This window comes from Oncorhynchus masou, chromosome 19 (assembly GCF_036934945.1).
Source record: "Oncorhynchus masou masou isolate Uvic2021 chromosome 19, UVic_Omas_1.1, whole genome shotgun sequence".
In the NCBI taxonomy this organism is placed as follows: Eukaryota; Metazoa; Chordata; class Actinopteri; order Salmoniformes; family Salmonidae; genus Oncorhynchus; species Oncorhynchus masou.
In genome coordinates this window covers 29327849-29338279 of record NC_088230.1, presented here as the reverse complement: position 1 = coordinate 29338279, position 10431 = coordinate 29327849, and positions in this window count along the sequence as shown.

Here is a 10431-nt window from a genome sequence, read left to right as displayed (position 1 = left end):
TTTTATTTTTTAATCAACTATGACTTTATGGGGTATTGTGTGTAAGCCAGTGACACAACATCTTTAATCCATTTTAAATTCAGGCTGTAACACATCAAAATGTGGAAAAACTCAAAGGGTGTGAATACTTTCTGAAGACACTGTACCCTACAGGTTACGGAAAACAGCAGAGGCTCTGAACAATCCATTCAGACCCCAGTCTTACCTACAGGTTACGGAAAACAGCAGAGGCTCTGAACAATCCATTCAGACCCCAGTCTTACCTACAGGTTACGGAAAACAGCAGAGGCTCTGAACAATCCATTCAGACCCCAGTCTTACCTACAGGTTACGGAAAACAGCAGAGGCTCTGAACAATCCATTCAGACCCCAGTCTTACCTACAGGTTACGGAAAACAGCAGAGGCTCTGAACAATCCATTCAGACCCCAGTCTTACCTACAGGTTACGGAAAACAGCAGAGGCTCTGAACAATCCATTCAGACCCCAGTTTTACCTACAGGTTACGGAAAACAGCAGAGGCTCTGAACAATCCATTCAGACCCCAGTCTTACCTACAGGTTACGGAAAACAGCAGAGGCTCTGAACAATCCATTCAGACCCCAGTCTTACCTACAGGTTACGGAAAACAGCAGAGGCTCTGAACAATCCATTCAGACCCCAGTCTTACCTACAGGTTACGGAAAACAGCAGAGGCTCTGAACAATCCATTCAGACCCCAGTCTTACCTACAGGTTACGGAAAACAGCAGAGGCTCTGAACAATCCATTCAGACCCCAGTCTTACCTACAGGTTACGGAAAACAGCAGAGGCTCTGAACAATCCATTCAGACCCCAGTCTTACCTACAGGTTACGGAAAACAGCAGAGGCTCTGAACAATCCATTCAGATCCCAGTCTTACCTACAGGTTACGGAAAACAGCAGAGGCTCTGAACAATCCATTCAGACCCCAGTCTTACCTACAGGTTATGAAAAATGTGCGCTTTTGTTATTTCTGTAGTATGTTTCCTCAATGAAAAAGCCTCCACTTCTATGTCAAAGATAATACAACTAAAACACTATAGTAAATACTACGGGAATGTCTGCAAAAACACTACAATAAAAACTACAGGATACTACAGTGGGCAACTTAATGAAACATTATCTAATCACAGTTGTTAGCCCAGAGAGGGAGAGAAGGTGACTTGAGGGTCTAAAATAGCATTTACTGTAAGAGCAGACTGTACAATCAGAGGGGAACATTGGTGGGAGGGTAGACTGGTAGGTAGTGCTGCCTGCTGACATCTTGGAAGGAAGGAAGTGTCTATGGATGAGTTCCAAATGGCACCCTATTCCCTAAACAGTGCACTACTTTTGACCTTTTGGGGGCATGTAGGGCAACAACAGGAGACACTGCATGTATTGTCTGTCCTGGCACTTTATCACAGGACTTTTTATACACTCCCCTCATTTCGTACCTCGGTGTTACTTTTTTTGAAGTAGTACTATCAAATAAATTAACAGACTTTACTTCAGTTGCATCCCCATTCTCCACCCTTTTCCCAAAGTGTACACTTGCACACTTTCTCACATTGTTGGAAACTCCCTCTAGCCAATGCTTACACCACTCATATGCTTTAAAATCCATGACAGGAAGTGTGCAAGTGCACACTTCTGGAAAAACGTGGAGAATTGGGATCTATGATTTGTTTTTGGTCCCTCTCTCTCTCTTTCTCCCACAATCCCTGCATCCTCTTAACCCCTCACAGTATCACTACTTTAGAAATGTCACTCTTCTCTTGCTGACGTGACACTCTTTAGAGTAGATTGGTTTTGCTCTCGCTACAGAGCAGATGGCCTATATAGATATACATCTCTTAATGCAACCCCAGCCCAGTCACTCAGCCAGTGAGTCGGTCTCACACTTGAGCCAGCTGTGTGGGTGGTCAGTCACAATAGCACTTTCTCTCTCTCACTGCTGCTGGTCTCCAAAGGCAAACAGGTGTCAAAACACAGAAGGGGAATTGAGACCCCACCTCAGGCACTCCAACTACTTTCACAGGACAGAGGGGAGGCTACTATGGAGGCCATTCAGACCAGGGCCAGCTATTGTTGCTATGTCAATGGCTCCCTTTAAGACCCTCTTATATGTTCAAAGTGAACCTTGTTTAGCATTCGTTATTGGCATTTCATTAGAATATAGCCTAGCTATGACCACTACAGAGGTCGGATCTTAATTTGACCCCTTTTGATGCAGGAGGAAAATAATCCTACAACAGGAGGATCTGAGCAGTGGGCCGCTAGAAGCGGTGTTTGTAGGCTATACAATAACTTAGACTGCAGGTCCGCTGGGCGTCAGTTCAAGTAGCTTACAGTATGTAGGCTACGAGTGGCTACAGTGGGTCTTGTGTGAATTTTATGTTGATTATGATAAATGGACAAACAGTATTTGTAGGGGTAGATGTATTTTTATTATATGGTCAAGGCGAGCAATAGGCCGAATAAATTAGTGGTCACCTCAGTTCCTGTTTGATCCAGCATTTACAGCCGCTGACCCCGGCACACAGGTGCTACACTCGTCATGGGTTGGAATCTGGCCCATTGATATTAGTATTTTTGGAGTAACAAGTACTTTTCTAGTTACTCTCAGTGCACTTGTCAATATTTTTCTGAAGGAAGTAACTTACTTTTTACTCTGTTACATTTGACCAAATCACTTCAGTTAGATAGATATTAGATGCATAGATATATTATATTATTATATTGTTGCTGTCGGATGAAAACCTTCTAACTCCAAATGTTTTTTTTTCATTTTTTTCCATTAATAAATCAAATACTGATTTTACAGATCAGACCAACATAAACAAATGTTATATCTTCAACAAAAGAGTCTTCAGAAAACATTTTCTATGATCTCTTATAAATAACTTTAGGCTCTGACTTTGGTACTTTAGCTTTCCTTGTTCTGGCCACAATGTTATGGCCACTACATCCAATGGTAACTGATATTGTTTTGGAGCAGAGCTCTGCAGCAGTGGTGAAGATATGATCAATACAAGTGGATCCAACACTATTGGTCGACACTCTAGTTGGTTGAGTGACCTGGGTCATGTTACAGGCATTAGTCACAGTAAGAAGCTTCCCCTCAAGAGGACAACTAGATGATAACCCGTCAATGTGCATTTCTCTGTTAGCATCAGAGACCTTGTCTAACACCACACACATACTATCCATGTACTGACAGTTTGCATATTTAATGTGTATGTGTAATTTGCATACTAGTAACATGATTGATAGGGAAATGTCGATATTTATTGTTTGAGTATTGCAACACTTACCTGATCCTCCTTGATATTTTATTCTGAGTTCAAAATTAAACATCACACTTGGTGTAAATATGTTTAGTACGCATTCACCATCACCAGAAATTATATTGTGAAATAAATGTTCATGAATGCTATTGAAATTGTTAAATTATTCCAGTGTCTTGAGGACCATTTAACTTTTTTTTATGAAATTGAACCACATTGATAGATATTAAGTCAACTTTGAATAAGACCGTAATTGAAACCATACAGTCTATGGACTTTGTTTGATGTCAGTCTCATTTGCTTTTCCGTTTGGAGTAAACGTTTTCTGTTGCAAAACGTTTTGCAACAGAATCTGCATAATGATTACACCCCTGTGCTGGACTGGAGGACATCTGCAAGATGGTGCTGGCAAGATTAAATAATACATTAATATTATATCAATTGCAAGTTGTTTAACCTTTTGTTTTCTGTCACAGTTTACCATAAGGTGTAAACAATTACCTAAAAATATACTACATTTGTAGCTAGTTTTCTGAATGGATACATTTTTTACTGTTACTTGAGTAGTTTCTTAAGACGGCTGCTTTTACTTTTACTTGAGAAAATGACAATCTAAGTAACAGTACTTTTACTTACAGTATCTACAGATTTTCAGTATTCTACCCACCTCTGCAAATTATACATAGCCTAACTACTGTATACAATCTCAGGGTAGCCTAGTGGTTAGAGCATTGGACTAGTAACCGGAAGGTTGCAAGTTCAAATCCCCGACCTGACAAGGTACAATTCAGTTAACCCACTGTTCCTAGGCCATCATTGAAAATAAGAATTTGTTCTTAACTGACTTGCTAGGACATGGTTTTAGCTAGTTAAGCAAAATAATTTAGAGAGGTCAAACTGCTGAGTTGGCCTGCATACGACCCCAGCTTCATCCCTACAACTCAGGACAGCAGATTTAAACAATGGATGCAGAAAGACATCACATCATTCAGTACAATTATAAGGGATAACTTCCAGGATCCAAGTAAAAAACATGGCTTGGATAAACAAGATTACAGATACCTACAAGTTCAACACTATTTCTTGAGGGAGATAAAAGTGATTGAGCCTCGAGCACCTCCAAAATTAATCCAAGTATTCACTAATACATACAACTTGGGGAGTAACAAAAAAACTATTTAATATCTCTACTTGGGTAGTTAAATAAAGGAAAAATTAAAAAAACTAGAGGGAAGTGAGGTGCTCAACAGTAGGCCTTCATTTGTCAGTCAAGTGATGGCCCAAATCAGCTCATCAACTCAACCAGGGAAACACAAACAGTAGGCTAGCCTACCTGGTTTCAACACCTTTCATTATGTGACAATGGATAGGCTAACGGTTAGCCTACAGAATGTAGCCTATTGGAATATAATCAAATAACAACCATCGATGAAACTAAGATTATCGCCAGCTGATGTCTTAAACGATCAATATTTGCTTTTATTCACCCACACAGCTGACCTCAACCATTATTGGTCATAATCATTACCGCTCCATAAAAGATGTGGTTGGTGTAACCTTAGTCAGAGATCTGATGCTCATGTCTCCGCCCTAACAATGGGAATCGTTGTCCCCAAGGCAGGAAGGCAGGAGTCAAGCTTAGGTCTGCATATTAAGCCCATAGAAACGCATGGGCTTATTCTGGACAGACTTTGTATAGTGAGGCCTCTCGCTTCGCCTCTTCCTCTGCCTTAGTCCTGCTTGTAACCAAAGTCTTTCAAGATATGTTTGCCCTCTGTTTGGTGTTGTCATTGGAAAAACATAGTCCTTTTTTTATTTTGTCCTGACTGAGGGCGTTCCGTACAATAGAAATAAAGTATTTCATAGTTTTATGAATGAAAACTTTGTATGAATGGAACCTAATGCTGGTGTAGCCTACTGTTATTATTTGACTATTTATGTTATCTACCAGTGTCTGGTATGGTCATATCTTATCAAGATCTGGGGTCAAATATCCCTGGACTGTCCATATTTAAAGTGTGTAACTAAATCAAGTCAATCGGGGGCATTGAGTTAATTGTGCCAAAAGTACATGGGCTGGAATGAGACCTAGGCAGACGCTGTAGGTTTACATTACCTGTTGAAGGTAGTAGCCATAACCACAAAAACAGCTCAGACCACGACTGAACTACATTTCGACAGTTCATTCATAACCTTTGGATACACTTCACACATGTATGTCGCAGCCTAGTGGAGACTAATATCTACAGTGCATTTGGAACGTATTCAGACCCCTTGACTTTTTCCACATTTTGTTATGTTACAGCCTTATTCTAAAATGAAATAAATAGTTTTTTTTTGCCCTCATAAATCTACACACAATGCCCCATGATGACAAAGCAAAAACGTTTTTTAGAAAATGTTGCTAATTTATACAAAATTTAAAAAATGGAAATATTACATTTACATAAGCATTCAGACCCTTTACTCTGTACTTTGTTGAAACACCTTTGGCAGCGATTACATCCTCGAGTCTTGGGTGTGACGCTACAAGCTTGGCACACCTGTATTTGGGGAGTTTCTCCCATTCTTCTCTAGAGACCCTCTCAAGCTCTGTCAGGTTGGATGGGGAGCATCGCTGCACAGCTATTTTCAGGTCTCTTTACCAGCAGCATACCACCCTGCATACCACTGCTGGCTTGCTTCTGAAGCTAAGCAGGGTTGGTCCTGGTCAGTTCCTGGATGGGAGACCGGATGCTGCTGGAAGTGGTTTTGGAGGCCAATAGGAGGCACTCTTTCCTCTGGTCTAAAAAATATCCCAATACCCCAGGGCAGTGATTGGGGACACTACGCTGTGTAGGATCCTGTCTTTTGGATGGGATGTTAAACAGGTGTCCTGACTCTCTGAGGTCCTTTTTTTTTAACATTTTACTAGGTCAGTTAAGAAGAAATTCTTATTTTCAATGACAGCCTAGGAACAGTGGGTTAACTGCCTGTTCAGGGGCAGAATGACAGATTTGTACCTTGACAGCTCGTGGATTTGAACTTGCAACCTTTTGGTTACTAGTCCAACGCTCTAACCACTAGGCTACCCTACCGCCTCATTCAAGATCCCATGGCACTTACTGTAAGAGTAGGGGTGTTAACCCCGGTGTCCTGGCTAAATTCCCAATCTGGCCCTCAAACCATCACGGTCACCTAATAATCACTCATTCCCCTGTAACTATTCCCCAGGTTGTTGCTGCAAATGAGAATGTGTTCTCAGTCAACTTACCTGGTAAAATAACAGATAAATAAAAGATGTCAGATTGGGTTCAAGTCTGTTCTCTGGCTGGGCTGCTCAAGGACATTCAGAGACTTGTCCCAAAGCCACTCCTGTGTTGTCTTGGCTGTGTGTTTAGGGTCGTTGTCCTGTTGAAAGGTGAACCTTGGCCCCAGTCAGAGGTCCTGAATGCTCTAGAGCAGGTTTTCAACAAGGATCTTTTACCAGTCCCTGCCGCTGAAAAACATACCCACAGTATGATGATGCCACCACCATGCTTCACCGTAGGGATGGGGCCAGGTTTCCTCCAGATTTGATGCTTGGTATTCAGGCCAAAGAGTTCAATCTTGGTTTCATCAGACCAGAGAATCTTGTTTCTCATTGTCTGAGAACCTTTTAGGTGCTTTTGGAAAACTCCAAACAGGCTCTCATGTGCATTTTACTGAGGAGTGGCTTCCATCTGGCCACTTTACCATAAAGGCCTGATTGGTGAAGTGCTGCAGAGATATTGGTCATTCTGGAAGGTTTCTCATCTCCCTGACCAAGGCCCTTCTCCCCCAATTGCTCAGTCTTGGTGGTTCCAAACTTCTTCCATTTAAGTGCACCTGAGCTCAATTTCGAGTCTCATAGCAAATGTACTTATATAATAAGGTATTTCATATTTTTTTATACATTTGCAAAATATTCAAAAAATATTCACTTTGTCATTATGGGGTATTGTGTGTAGATTACTGAGGACATTTTTGTTTATTTAATTTATTTTAGAATAAGGCTGTAAGAGGTCTGAATACTTTCCCGAATGCACTGTATATTGTGTTATCAAGCTGTATTTCAGATACATTTTTGAATATTTGAAAGAGTGAGCCTAGCGTAGGTCCTATTACTGCAACTTGAGAGCGAGAGATAATATTATTTTGATATCAAGCCTGATCCTAATGACTAGACTGCCCCTGTATGTAGAGAAAGAGAACTGCACATTTTCAAGGAATCACAAGTATCATTTGAAATTCCTGATGCAGCAGGAAAATTTTCCACGACAAAAGAGTGATCAAGTTAAGATTCAACATCTGTACACTGGTTCCTTCTTTCAATGAATGCAAACTGTGTCTGTTTCCCAGACATAAATTAAGCCTGGACTAAAATCTGCTTTCAATGGCTATTCTCTATGGAGCATGGTGTAGTCCCTATAGAACCTACTGTCTGTGTTATATTGTAAACTCCTTTAATCATAATCTCTCTGAGCACTGCAGTTTTTCTTCTTCCTAAAGAATCCACAACCTTGAACAACTAATTAAAAGAAAAGCACAGAGTAACCTTTGTCACAGGACCGGTGAAGTGAGTACTAGATAGAACACTAGAAAGATAGACGACTGAGAGAACACTGATACAATGAGGTCAAAGAAACCCTCCGAGCGGCTTCCCAAGGCAAGGACGTATCTCTCTGTGGTACTTCATCATTATTTCTCTCTATAGGAGAGAGAGAGAAAGACAGACTCTACAGCCTACCCGGTCTCTACCCCAATCCATTAATAAAAGTACAGAGGAAATCTCAACTAACTTGTTTCTTACAAGAGAGGCAGTTTGGAAAAGCCCTGGTGAGCTAGCTGTTACCTCAGAATAGGAAAACGATCTAACTTTTCAAGCCAGTCAAGTAACAGAGAAAGTGAAAAACCGAACTTGTCACACAGAGTGCAACTGCCTCTCTTTGCCCAGTTGAAATTAAAGCCACACAAAATGCCCCGATAATGTGAATTTGCACACACAGCAACAGTAAACTTACGAAGAAAGAGATGTTTCATGTATTATTAGAAGCTTAGCAGTCTGGATGCTTCAGTATCAACCACTAACACATACCCAGTGTGAGTCCCAAATGGAACCCTATTCCACTATATAGAGCACTACTTTTGACCAGGGCCCATAGGGCTTTGGTCAAAAGTAGTGCACTATATATGGAATAGGGTGCCATTTGGGACAACCCCTCAGTCCCAGTCAGACAGCTGTGCAAGCTCAGGCCTCCATGCCCCCGATGGGCCAGCCCAGCCAGCAACTCACAACGCTGCTCTTGGATCTGACCCTTGACCTGTAATACAAGCACCTGCACTGCATCAGGTTTGGGGCTGACATGTCTGTCAGGTAGTTGGGCATTACTCCTGGGCAGCTAAATTACAGCTATTACCCTCCCTGCTTGTGGGGCCCTGCCTGTTTGCCCAGCTACATACTCCGTGTCTGTATATTTATAAAACTTTATTTGGACTGATGTCCGTGAATAAACACTGTGTTGTGGGACTGTGACACTGGCCTAGCTAGAGTGACTGTTGCTCTATCCGGTGTAAAGTGTGTTAAGAGAACACTGCTCCTTTGGAGATTATTTTCTGATGTTGTGTATGAGACTGTATATGATGCAAGTCAATATCTGTGTCCCAAATGTATTTGTGTGCGTGTGTGTGTGTGTGTGTGTGTGTGTGTGTGTGTGTGTGTGTGTGTGTGTGTGTGTGTGTGCGTGTGTGTGGTGTGTGTGTGTGTATTTGTGAGTGTGTGTGTGTGTGTGTGTGTGTGTGTGTGTGTGTGTGTGTGTGTGTGTGTGTGTGTGTGTGTGTGTGTGTTTGTGTGTGTCGGTGTATTTGTGAGTGTGTGTGTGTGTGTGTGTGTGTGTGTGTGTGTGTGTGTGTGTGTGTGTGTGTGTGTGTGTGTGTGTGTGTGTGTGTGTGTGTGTGTGCGTGCGTGCGTGTCGGTGTATTTGTGAGTGTGTGTGTGTGTGTGTGTGTGTGTGTGTGTGTGTGTGTGTGTGTGTGTGTGTGTGTGTGTGTGTGTGTCGGTGTATTTGTGAGTGTGTGTGTGTGTGTGTGTGTGTGTGTGTGTGTGTGTGTGTGTGTGTGTGTGTGTGTGTGTGTGTGTGTGCGTGCGTGCGTGTCGGTGTATTTGTGAGTGTGTGTTTTGAGAATCGTTACCTCCATACCTCCATGTCTACATCCTCCTGGCAGATGAATAAAGAGGAAGGTCTTTTTAAGCTGCCGGCCGGGGGATATTTATAAATACTTTAAGAAGTCCTTATGCACTGTGCTTCATCAGTGGGGACAGAGGAGAGGTAGAGACCCATCAGTGTCTACACCCCAAATAGCGCCCTATTCCCTACACAGTGCACTACTTTTTTAGTGCACTATGTAGGGAATAGGGTGCCATTTGGTTCATTGTTTGTGTGTGGGTAGCCTGATCTGGTGGGTGACAGCATGTACCATTCCACCCATTAACACTCTGTTTATACTTGATCTGCTCTGACTTTATAAGCATGTAGGGAGATGGAAGGTGTAATGAGGTCTGTCTGAGGACAAACCAGTCAGAACAGAATGATGACCCAAGTGTTTTTATATCTCAATAACGCAGTGACAACGGCTTGACTGCTTCTTGACTCTCTATGGAAGAGGAATGGCGTGTTAGAATGGATCTCTCACTGAATATGATTACATTAGTAGTTCAGTGTTGGCGGTTAGTTGCCACTTTGCATTGAATTTTAACTGACTTCACACGGACTGCGAAGTACAGTGATGCCTGTTAGTGATGATAATTTGTGACCCTGTTATTAAATTTGTGTGTGAAATTCATGCTTTGAATACCTATTCCTTTCCCTGCAACACCTGCAAAATGAACATGAGGCCATCAATTGAGCTGACTACTACAAATTAAGCAGATTTATCAGTGAAAGATGTACCGGCAACATACTGTACATCTCATTGGAAAACAGGGAGCTGCTTCTGAAGGAATATTTCATACAGGCATTTCTTCTTCTGCCTCCAAACCTACATGAAGGTGTGTCCCAAACGGCACATTATTCCTTATGTGGTGCAGACAACTTTACCCAAAAGTAGTGCACTAAATAGGGAATAGGGGGACATTTGGGACAAA